This window comes from Coenobita brevimanus, chromosome 71, assembly GCF_032717465.1.
Source record: "Coenobita brevimanus isolate Jiangsu-jjx chromosome 71, ASM3271746v2, whole genome shotgun sequence".
In the NCBI taxonomy this organism is placed as follows: Eukaryota; Metazoa; Arthropoda; class Malacostraca; order Decapoda; family Coenobitidae; genus Coenobita; species Coenobita brevimanus.
Genome location: NC_137024.1, coordinates 57,517,685 through 57,529,151, shown reverse-complemented (window position 1 = coordinate 57,529,151; position 11,467 = coordinate 57,517,685). Strand labels below are relative to the sequence as shown.

The following is an 11,467-nucleotide window of genomic DNA, read 5'->3' as shown; positions in this document are numbered from 1 at the left end:
AAATACTGTGAGAATACAAAAAAAGGTATTTGTGTGTATCTGTCTATCTGTATCTATCTATCGATGTATATTTATCTACCTGTTCATTCATCCATCAATATCTATCCCTTCATCTATCTATCTATCTATCTATCTATCTCTCCCTCCCTCCAACTATCTATCCATCCATCCATCCACCTATCTATCTATCTATCCCTCCCTCCCTCTATCTATCTATCTATCTATCTATCCAACCATCCATCTATCTATCAATCTATCTGTTTATCTATCCACACGCTTATTATGTATACAGGAAAGCATAGTACACACACACACACACACACACACACACACACACACACACACACAGAGTCGTCATACACATATAGGGAATCACTCATAACTTTCAATAAAATAGAAGTGAATTTCAATATTTCGATTATCTAAATACATTAAATATTTTTTCTGTTCGGAATCAGGCCCCCTCTTTTTTGGAAGCTCTAAATCCGGCCCTGATTATCTGCAGTAAATATCCAGAATCACAAACATAAAAAATAAATAAATAAATAAATAAATAAAATAGGCACTTTTCCCGACCCCCTAAAAATGGTACCCTACATTTCAAAACAAAAACTATAAAACAAAAAGCAAGCTAATACTCGATAAAGCAAACAGGTAATAATTTAATCAACCATTTAATCAATCCAAGCAGGATAGGTATAAACAATCAAGCAATCAATAAAGTTATATAAGAGAAAAAAAAAAAACTATCATCCACGTTTGTCAGTAGAATGTAATATAAAAACCATTCCTTTAAATCTGCACTAACAGCCGAGAAGAAAATCCAGTGCCATAATTTTAAGTATACCCTTCGAAGCCACGTTTTCTTAGACACGACTCGCACTTCGTTTTCTTTCTACTCCGGCTCGTGGTTTTAAGGCACACTGCAATATTCACACACACACACACACACACACACACACACACACATTCTCTCTCTCTCTCTCTCTCTCTCTCTCTCTCTCAGGGCAGCTGTGAGTGACGTTTACGACCCATAGGGGAGAAAAAGGACTCCTTATATCTCTGTGGGAGGAACTCTTTGATGAGGAGAGAGAGAGAGAGAGAGATAGAGATAGAGAGAGAGAGAGAGAGAGAGAGAGAGAAACTGGAGAGAGACGATCGTGGGAAGGGAGGAAATAAGGTATAAGAAGGGGGAGGGGTGACCAGGGCCATGGGGAGGGGGTAATTGAAGGAGGGAAGGGGAGGGATTTAGAAGGAAGGAGGAAGAGGAGAGATAAGAGGCGGGAGGAGGAAGAAGATGGGAATAAGGAAGGGTAAAAAAAGAGAAACAGAAGAGGTAAGAGGGAGGGAGAGAGAATCAAGAGAAGATGCAGGAAGGGAAGAAGAGGACAGAACAGGAAGTGATACGAAGGAGGAAGAGGAAAGAGTAAAAATAAGTAAGAAATGGAAAAAGGATGGAAAAAAAGATTAAATAAGGAGAGTTACAAAGAAGGTGTAAGAAAATGCAAGAGGTACAATGAGGAATGGTTGAAAAAATGAAACGAGTATGTGAGATATTTTTAAGAAGGAAAGAAGGGGGTGATGGTGAAGGGTTGCAGCTGTGATAAATGGTGATGATGGTTGTGGTGTGGGAATGAGGAGGGGGAAATGAGTTTGTGGAAATGAAATACGGTGAAGGGAAGGAAAAGATGGTGACAGGCTGGTACTGGAGAGGAATAAGGTAAGTGATACGGTGATGGTGGTGATGAGGATGAGGTCATGGGGGGATGGTGAAAGTGGTGGTAATGATGGGGATAAAATAAGGGAGAAATGAAGGTAGTGGTGGCAATGAAGGGGATGAGATGAGGGAAGGATGGTGATAGTTACACGTGGAGATGATGAGGTAATGAAGAAGAAGTCAATGAACTGAAGATGTACGAGGAAGCTGATAAAATTATTTTTAACCCATCATCCTAAATATAAGACTGGGTTTGTGAGATTCGAAACTACGAGCCAGTAGGAGGAGGGCTGTACGGTATGCATCCGTCTAGCAAAATTCTAACCGCAGCAGATCTAGTCAGTAATAGGTTAAAAGTAGTTGATGATGATGATTATGATATGATGATGATGATGATGGTAGTAGTAAGCGGAAAAGTGAGAGGAGAATTTTTTAAAAAGCAAACTACAACAACAACAACAACTACTACTACTACTACTACTACTATTAATAATCATGATAAAACCGTTAACAGGTTCCAGTATGAGAGAGAGAGAGAGAGAGAGAGAGAGAGAGAGAGAGAATGGTGGAGGTGGTGGTGGTGGTGGAGTAGAGGACTGAGGTGTTAATGGTTTAAGGGTGATGATGGTGGTGGAGGAGAAAAGGTTTATGGTCCAGCGAATGAATAGCAAGTGCGAATGTGTATGGGGAGAACGGGGAGAAAGTGGCTGGGTGGACGAGGGGGAGAGACCGCTCTTTTATAGCACAAATCTTACGACCATGGTGCTGGAGAAATCTTACGCAAAATTCAAGGAGGCTTACTGGGGTCCCTAGATCGCAAAACAAGGCTTCAAAAGTTATCGTTCACTGCTTCAATATTTATCGTCAACAAGTGAATCCATACTTGTCTTCACCTGTACCTTCTGAAAAATATTAGGTTATATGTCGAGCTAACCTTCGCATTTCTATTCAGTTTTCGACATCTCTTGGATAATCGACGTGTTATGAGCTGTTTTATTTGGTTCTTCCATGTATCTCGACTCATGCGTGATTCTCGGGCGTTCACGGCCAGTGATTTCGACAGAGGACCAAGTGAGAATCCATCGACCAAGGCCCAGTCTGCTTCGACCGTGCCATCGACTGACTCCGGTGACTCGTGATGTTAGCGGCCTCGTATAGCGGCTCTATATATATACACACACACACACACACACACACACACACACACACACACACACACACACTGCTGTTTTGATGCTGCCCCTCTGAAACCCACCACCGGCCTTGCTCCTATTCTCGCAGTGGATGAGGTCGTGACTTCCCTGATCAAAGTCTGTCTGCGTACTTAAGCGAGGGAGAACAAAGGATAATGAAGCGCAAACAGAAGAAAAGATGAAAGTACGAGGATTGCTGTATTGTGGATGGGGAAGTGATGGCTGAGCATTGCTGGTTAAGTGAGGGAGAACAAGGAGCAACGGTGCAAGTGAAAAAGCAATGGTGCAAGGAGAACGGTAATAACGCAAGGGGAGAATGAGAAAACAGTGAAGGTATGGGGCTCGTTAAGGATGGGGAGGTTATGATAGTGAGACTCTGATTAAACAGCATCTTAGAGGAAAGACCAAGAAGCAATTATAAGGAGAAATGGGAGACAGGAAGGGGAGGGGGGCACTAAAAAAAAAAAAATACGCTCAGTGAATTGCAGTTTCAACCCAACTTGGACCCAAAATCCTTTAACTCCCAATAAAGAACATTCCAAACGTGGACAATACTCCATCATTATCATTTTTCCTTTTTTATTTTTTCTACCGTTTTATCACCTTAATTTGCCCCCGATTTTCGTTCTTCTGCAGTTTATTTCATGTAGCTCAGTGACTCGAAAAGACACTGTTATGCTTCTTAATCATTCCACGGCGCTTCTTCATGACTATCATCACAGTCTAGTGTTACTGTTCTGCCACAACTCTGCATTAAGCTGGAGATCACAGTTTTAGGGCAAGTTGAAGTGAAAACGAGTACAAACACACACATCCCACCAGATGACAGGTAAATGTATTGCTATGGCTCTTATCACTTTCACAGCACTTCTTCATGACTAGCAGCATTGTCTAGTTTTAACGTACTGCCACAACCCCGTATTAAGATGGAGAGATATCAGTTTTAGACTAAGTGAAAAGGGGCACAATCACCCATGTCCCACCAGGTGTCCCTTCAGTCTCCACTAAACCACCTAAAAATGTCCCCCTTGAAAACCGCACCTGGCCATTACCCCTTCAGCTAACGCCCATTAACCACCCTAACGACCATCAACACCCACTCAGGTAACAGAGAGTCATTAACCCTTCCACAGATTACCCCCCATTAACTCTTTATCAACCTTTCATCTGATGCCAACCCATTCACTACTTATCTTGACTCCTACGAACTTTCTCTCACCCTATTTTCTTTCGGTTTTCTTATTCTGTCTTAAGGTTTCTACTACTGATAAATTCCTGATCTATGCAGTCGGCTACTTTCTATAATCTTTTCACGTAATACTTTCTTCTCAGTTGTCCGATTTTTCTAGAGGTCTTTTTCTAACATAATCTCTAATTATTTTGAAATCACACACACACAAACACACACACACACACACACACACACACACACACACACACACACACACTACAGACAGACAGATAAATATAGGCAGACAGATAGACAGACAGACCTAGATGCGGATAGATAATTACAACACTGTCTTCTAAAAATCACCAGCTAAACAGGAAATAACAAGTAACATTAATTTTGTAAAACCACAATTCGAGGTCAGACCATCGTCCTCGAAAGTGAATAGAGAGAGAAGCCACACCAGGTAATGATAGTAAAGCTTATATTTTACGATCAATATAACACACCTTAGGAAGACGTGAGTAGGTGAGATTTGTGGATGAGTGTGATTTGTGGATGAGTGAATTGTCGATGAGAGTGGTATGTGGATGATAACCTAATTACACACTACACCCTTGTCTAATAACCTGTGTAAATTGCCAGGTTATCAAATCAATCCGTCTAATATTTAGCCAAGCACTTATTTACATACTCAAATTATAGCACAGTCTAGCTAAATAAAAACTCCTATATTATTTCTTACAACGTATTCCCAACACAACAAATGGGGACCTGGGTGTAACATCGAGGTTGCCATTCGTATTCTAGGGGTAGACTGGGACTTGGAATTAAACTGACTGTATCAATGATCTTTGTGAAATCAATAAAACCAAAGCCTAATATCTTCTTCTTTCTTCTTGTCTCTTCTTTTCTTCTTCTTCTTCGTCTTCTTCTTTTCATCTTCTTCTTCTGTCTCTCCGATTGGGGCGTCCTAACCACTAGACCACCAGGCACCTATTCTAATAAATCATTTCATAAAAGAGAAAAAAAGAAAAGCAAACGACCCCGCCCATACCTGCAAACGGCAACTGTGGATGTTTTTGCAAAAAAAAAAAAAAAAAGACAAAGGTCTGAGCTAAAATTAAACCCAGTCACCCGTGTCTTAACTTTCTTTCCTCTATTTTAAGACAAGTGGAGTGGGAGGTGGATGGAGGGTGCGGTCTAGGTGGAACTGTGGCGGAGGCGGAGGTGGTGGTGGCCTGGGGTGGAGGTGGAGGTCCATACACCATACAAGAGTTCGTTTACTACTCCACTGATGCTTCACACTTAGGCATCTTCGTCACTTTCGTCCCTGAAGCATCATGTTAAAGAGTATCATCTATGGACAGAAAAAATACTCTCTCTCTCTCTCTCTCTCTCTCTCTCAGCTTAGGATTTACCAGCAGAGTGATGGAAACAGTAGAAGAGACGAAGTATCTGGCGATATTGTATGCTACAAATAAATAAATAAATCTCTACCTTCACTCTGCAATTCTTCTTCGTCTATACACTTCATGAATCTCTCTTGCCGAACAACGTAACCTTTACAAATGAAGACGTAAACACCAATCCACTTTATTACAACAAATTACAAGACGGAGAGGTGTACCTTTACGAAATCCAGTGATGTAATTTTTGAGGGCCAACAAATTTTGCAGAGGAGGCCTATGACGCAAGAGTTTCATATCTGTTGACTTAAAAACAGTATGTAATTATTCTCCTGGACTGAGCACTGCCATACCTAAGATCAATAAAGAGGAGGAGCAATCATCAAAGGGCCATCATGTTGTTCTTAAGAAATGAAAATCGTCTGGCATTTAGCAGAACAGAATACCGTACCAAAGTTCCAACCGTGAAAAAATAAATTTCATGGTACAATAATTATCAGGGACTATTTCAGAATGAGGCAAATCTCTGGGCTTGAGTGTTGTGTGGGTACGTCCAGATGAACTGATATTGTGTGATTAATTGCTGAGCGTGGAATGCTTACCTGCACACCATCACACCTGTCCCACTCATCACCACCCTTCACACCTGTCCCACCACTCACACCACCACCATACCTCACACCTGTACTTCTAAGATCATCGCATCTTACACTACAACCACTACACCCCACATCCCCGCCACATTTCAACCCACCACCATCACCTCTGACACCTGTACCTTTAACGCCACTACCACACCTCACTCCACCAGCACACCATCAGACCTCACATCACTACCACACCTCACACTTACAACTACACCTCTATCACCACCTCCAGTGCCACACACCTCACACTTACATCCACATCTCTCCATCACCTCGGCACCTGAAATTATCTACTTGCACCACTCACACCATCACCACCACCATCACCATCGTAGTCAAATCACACGCAACACAGTACGCCGACCAACTTATGGGCACGAATTCTAAGTGGCTATGAGGCTTTCGTAACACCTCCTTCGTAGCGAATTAGTCTGCGCATAACACCTCCATAACATCTAGTATGCTATAGATATACATCATGTCGATATTAAAATCAAACAAATACCTTAACATACGAGAGTGTTAAGGTGTAATATGCAAAACAAATCGCTATGGAAGAGATGCTATGAATCCCGCTACATCATCAACACACACACACACACACACACACACACACACACACATTAGAGACACCTGACGTGGACGTTTGGCTGGAAAATTCACTCCTTCAATTTGTTCAACGAAATTTCACGGTATAAATGTATTACGAATTTATGGCCTTCTCATGTCTAAATATTGCTCGTAAAAATCCATGGAGCACAAACGTAAATGTTGTAAATTAGGTGCACCTCCTGATTTACATAATTCCTTTACACCAAAATCCTCCTTTCTGTAAATTGTCAGAGGTAGTATACACATGACGATAGTATTTACAGTAAAAAATAAAGAGAATAAAAAAGAAAAGCGAGGCACTATATTTCATACGGGAATTTCTGCTTCAAGTTATCTTCCTTCTCTTGTATGTTCGTGTGTGTGTGTGTGTGTGTGTGTGTGTGTGTGTGTGTGTGTGTGTGTGTGTGTGTGTGTGTGTGTGTGTGTGTGTGTATCGCAGGTGTGACCTCACTGCAGGGAGGCTGACGCTCATCCCTCCTACCCTCCTACCCCCTTCTCTCTATGCCAGCTGGGTGCCAATACCTGCCCACGAAGGGGTCCCTGCTTGCTATGACACACACACACACACACACACACACACACACACACACACACACACACACACACATTCTATCAATACACATATTCTGTTCTCTCTCTCTCTCTCTCTCTAACTACAAGATGCAGCCATGCGTACACGATTATACCCTCGTAAAAGCGGTTGCTAAGAACGTCAATTGCCAAGGGTGCAAGGTGTGCGTGTTTATGTGTGTGTGTGTGTGTGTGTGTGTGTGTGTGTGTGTGTGTGTGTGTGTGTGTGTGTGTGTGTGTGTGTGTGTGTGTGTGTGTGTGTGTGTGTGTGTGTGTGTGTGTGTGTATGGGATGTACCGTATGTGTACCTGTGTGAGTACATGTGAAGGTGCTGGCCCGGTTTATACTGTAAAGGGTGACCGTATAGGGCATCACAAGCGAACCGCGGTGTTTGCATAGTCACCCCACCACACAAGCCTTGGGGAGGGGGAGGAGGAGGAGGGAAGACAGTGGGAGGGGGAAGGGGAGGAGAGGCAGTGGGAGAGGGGGAAGGGGAGGGCAGGTTGTGAGAGAGAAAAAGGGTGAGAAGAGAATAAGGGTGAGAAGAGAAAAGAGAAGGTGTGGGAAGAAGAATGAAAGACAAAGATCAAAGGGATGCTGGAAGTGAGACAGGGGGGAGCGGCAGAGGGGAAAAGCAAAGAACGAGAAAATAATGGATGGTTGAGACACTGAAGAGAGAGACGGCAGAGGAAGGAAAATAAGGGGGAAGAGGTAAAGGGGCGGTGGATGAGGGGAAAGGGAGAGGGAAAGAGAAAAGGCAGAAGCTGGGAAAAGGGAGGGAAGAGGATGGGAAAGGAGACACAGGAGACGGAGGAGAAAAGAAGAGGACACGGGGGAGGAACGAAGAGAAGACGGGGAAGGATGGCTGAGAAGGCAGAGGAAGGAATATGACAAGGCAGAGGAATGGAGAAGCCATGTTAGAAGAGAGTGGTGTGAAAAAGAAAAGGTAAAGTTTGGAGGGAGAAAGAAAGGGAGGGGAAGCAAATAGGATGAGAAAAGGAAGAGAAGGTGGACGTTAAAAGGGGGTGAAGGGATAGGAGGGAAAATTAAAACAAAAATATATAAAGGAAAGATCGACAAGAGGTAGGAATGATGGGTAAGAGGATGAAGATGGAAGAGAAGGAAGACATGATGAGAACAGAAGAGGAGGACGATACAGAGGGGTACGGCAGAGAAAAGGGGGGGGGGCGGAGTTACAAACAAGAGGGGAAGAGGAAGGGAGAGAAGGGTATGAGAGAGGAGAGGAACGAGAAAGATATGGAGGAGGAAGGGGGATGAAGGGGAGAGAGTGAGATGGTAGGTAGGGAGGGTACTATCGAAGGGGAGAAGTAAAAGGAGATGAAACGGCATAGTTGGAGAGAGTTGGGCGGTGTATGTGAAGGGAGGAGGAACAAAAAGTGACAGAGTGTGTTGAAAAAGAAATGAGCATGGCTGAGAGTAGGTATAAGGTATAAGGAGAAAGTAATGATTAAGAAAAAAGAAAATAGCGTCCCTCCTTCACGACCTTTTGCCATCTATGAAAGTAATGACAAAAAAGGAGGGGAAAAGGAAAGAGGGAGGTTAGAAAAATATAGAAATGGAGGAAAGTAGAGAGAAAGGAGGGGGGGAATAGGAGAGGAGAGGATAGGAATAGAAAAAGTGAGAGGATATGACAAACTATGTGTTTTTAGAATAGATCGACGAGACAGGATAGGTTGTTGTTCCTGCGGCTCATATTTCTTACTTAGCATATTTAATCTACAGCAGCTTTGAAAGTAAACATACATGCGCATACACACCAATGTACTCTCTCTCTCTCTCTCTCTCTCTCTCTCTCTCTCTCTCTCTCTCTAAAATGCAATTAAGATATCTGAAGGTATTTTGCCTCCAAAGGGCCAGCAGAACACCGGCGTGACCACTTAACAACCTCCATTAGGCAAGCAGGTACTGAAACACACCTTGGCACCTTCACAAAGCACAGGTAAAAGCACAGGTAACAAAGCATCATACCTGCGCCATCACCAGACATCATCCAGCACAGAGGGTCGTAATCTCGTCTGCATAAGAGGATAGCACTTCTTTGTGACTAGTTTTTATTTATTTATTTATTTTTCTGGCTGATTAAGATAGGTAAACAGTTTCGTCCACGACAGTAACTAACACAATAGTAAAAGATAAACGAGTACATGGCATGGGGGAGAGTACTAAAGCATAATAGTTTCGTATATGACTAACTAAGGCGGGTATTGTCGCCAGTTAAGGAAGCTCCCTAACACAGTTTCCTAGGCGATTTATTTTGCTAACTGCACCTTACTGTCCTATTTTGTGACATATACACCCTTCCAGCACCGCCATACTCTACATACCTAAAGTACAAAAGGATATTAGCCAGACATATCCAAAATAAATCGCTAAGGAAGAGGAGCTAGGGAGTTTCCTTACCCGACGAGTGGAGTGAAGTGGGGTGGAGTTGAGTGAGGTGGGGTGGAGTAGAGGCTAAGAGGGTCCAATAGCAGGGTACCGGCCGATTACCTGAGCGCTCGCGTCCTAGCAATTTAGGCAGGTAGGTAGGTAGGGCAGGCAGGCGGGGTGACGGAGCTGATATTAGGGGTGGGGAGATGATAGGGACGATATGGTATTAGGGGAAGGGACATAAGGGGGTGACAGAGGGGTGGAAGGAGTGGGGAGATGAGGGGGTGATAGAGGGTTGGAGACATGCTGATGACGATAAAGTAGTGCCGATATAAAAGAGGAAGAATGAAGGAAGGAACTTAAAAGGATGGGAGAATGACGGTACCGATAAAAGATAATGATAAGGAGGTGATATTGAGGTGGGCTGAAGGTAGGAGAATGACTGTGCCGATATATGGGGTGGAGGAAGAATATTGCCGATATAAATGTACCGATATAATGGTGAGAAAATGAGGATGATGCCGATACAAAAGGGTCAGGAAAGTGATGGTGCTGATAATATAGAATGGGGACATATTGGTGCCGATAAAACAACGCCAATATAAAGATGCAGGAATGGTGGTGCCAATAAAAGAGTGATGGAATAAAGGCGCAGGAATAAGGGTGGAACCATGTCGATCGTGCCATGAAAAAAAGAAGGAAACAAAGGCGTATAAAAAAGGATCAGGGTATTAGAGAGATGACGAGGGAGGGAAAAAAAACTGTGAATGAAAAATTGGTGATTATTTAACTTTACCAAATTGCCAGTCAGCGCTTTTACTTCATGCCAAAGGTGGTATATAAAAAAAAAGTCAATCTAATTCCATATATATGTAATGGCATAATTATACAGTACAACCAAAAATAATGTGATATATGGGAAAGAAAAGTATAGGAGGAAGAGGACGCTATACAGATTGTGATGATTATTGATATGGGGTTGCATTCTCGCTGGCCTGAAGGTATTTCGTAACGCCTTTACCTCAGCGATTTATTTTGCACATGTACGGTAACCCCCTGAATCCGGTGGCTTTTTTTATTTTTTATATATTTTTTTTTTTACAAAGAGATGGCTGAGGCAAATATACTGACTCTGACAATACCTTTGCCACTATCACAGCTTCCACAGAACATGCATCCACACCTCCACCTCTCCCGCCTCCACTCACATACCCAAACTGAATATAAATAATGATACAAATGACACTGGCTAAAAAAAAAGTGCTCCCAGGCAAAACAATACACCCGCTCATCCACTGTTGATACATAATACACACTGATACAAAGCAATACATAATGATACAAAGCTTCCTCATCAACACATAACCAGACTAAACATAATATATTCTCCCGTTGATGAAGCAGAAATATTTGCCAGGATGAGAGACACACTGAGAATATTTAACTTAATTCTCAGATCACGTCCACAGGGTCTGATCAGGAACATAGTTATAAAGGATCTTGAGTCAGTTTTTAAGGTGAGTTAATTTTCATGATAAGCAAGACTCAGTAGTAGTTAAGCAGTATCATGAATAACACTTTAATATTCATGCTTAGTTTGGTCAATTAATATTGGATGGATGTCTGAGTAAATCTAAATAAAAAGATACTTATAAACAATCTATTTCATACATAATTTCGGCTCAAGAAAGTTTATGAAATCTTAAGTATCAAGACAGTTTGTGAAGAGACTTAGGTATCAAGAACGTTTATGAATC

At 42.4% G+C, this 11,467-nt stretch overlaps 1 protein-coding gene across 3 annotated transcripts in view; it reads right to left on the bottom strand.

Moving 5' to 3' along the window:
- The window catches only part of for (cGMP-dependent protein kinase for), an 884,581-nt gene that overhangs the window by 471,472 nt on the left and 401,642 nt on the right, over positions 1-11,467 (bottom strand). The gene's annotated exons all lie outside the window — the stretch shown is intronic.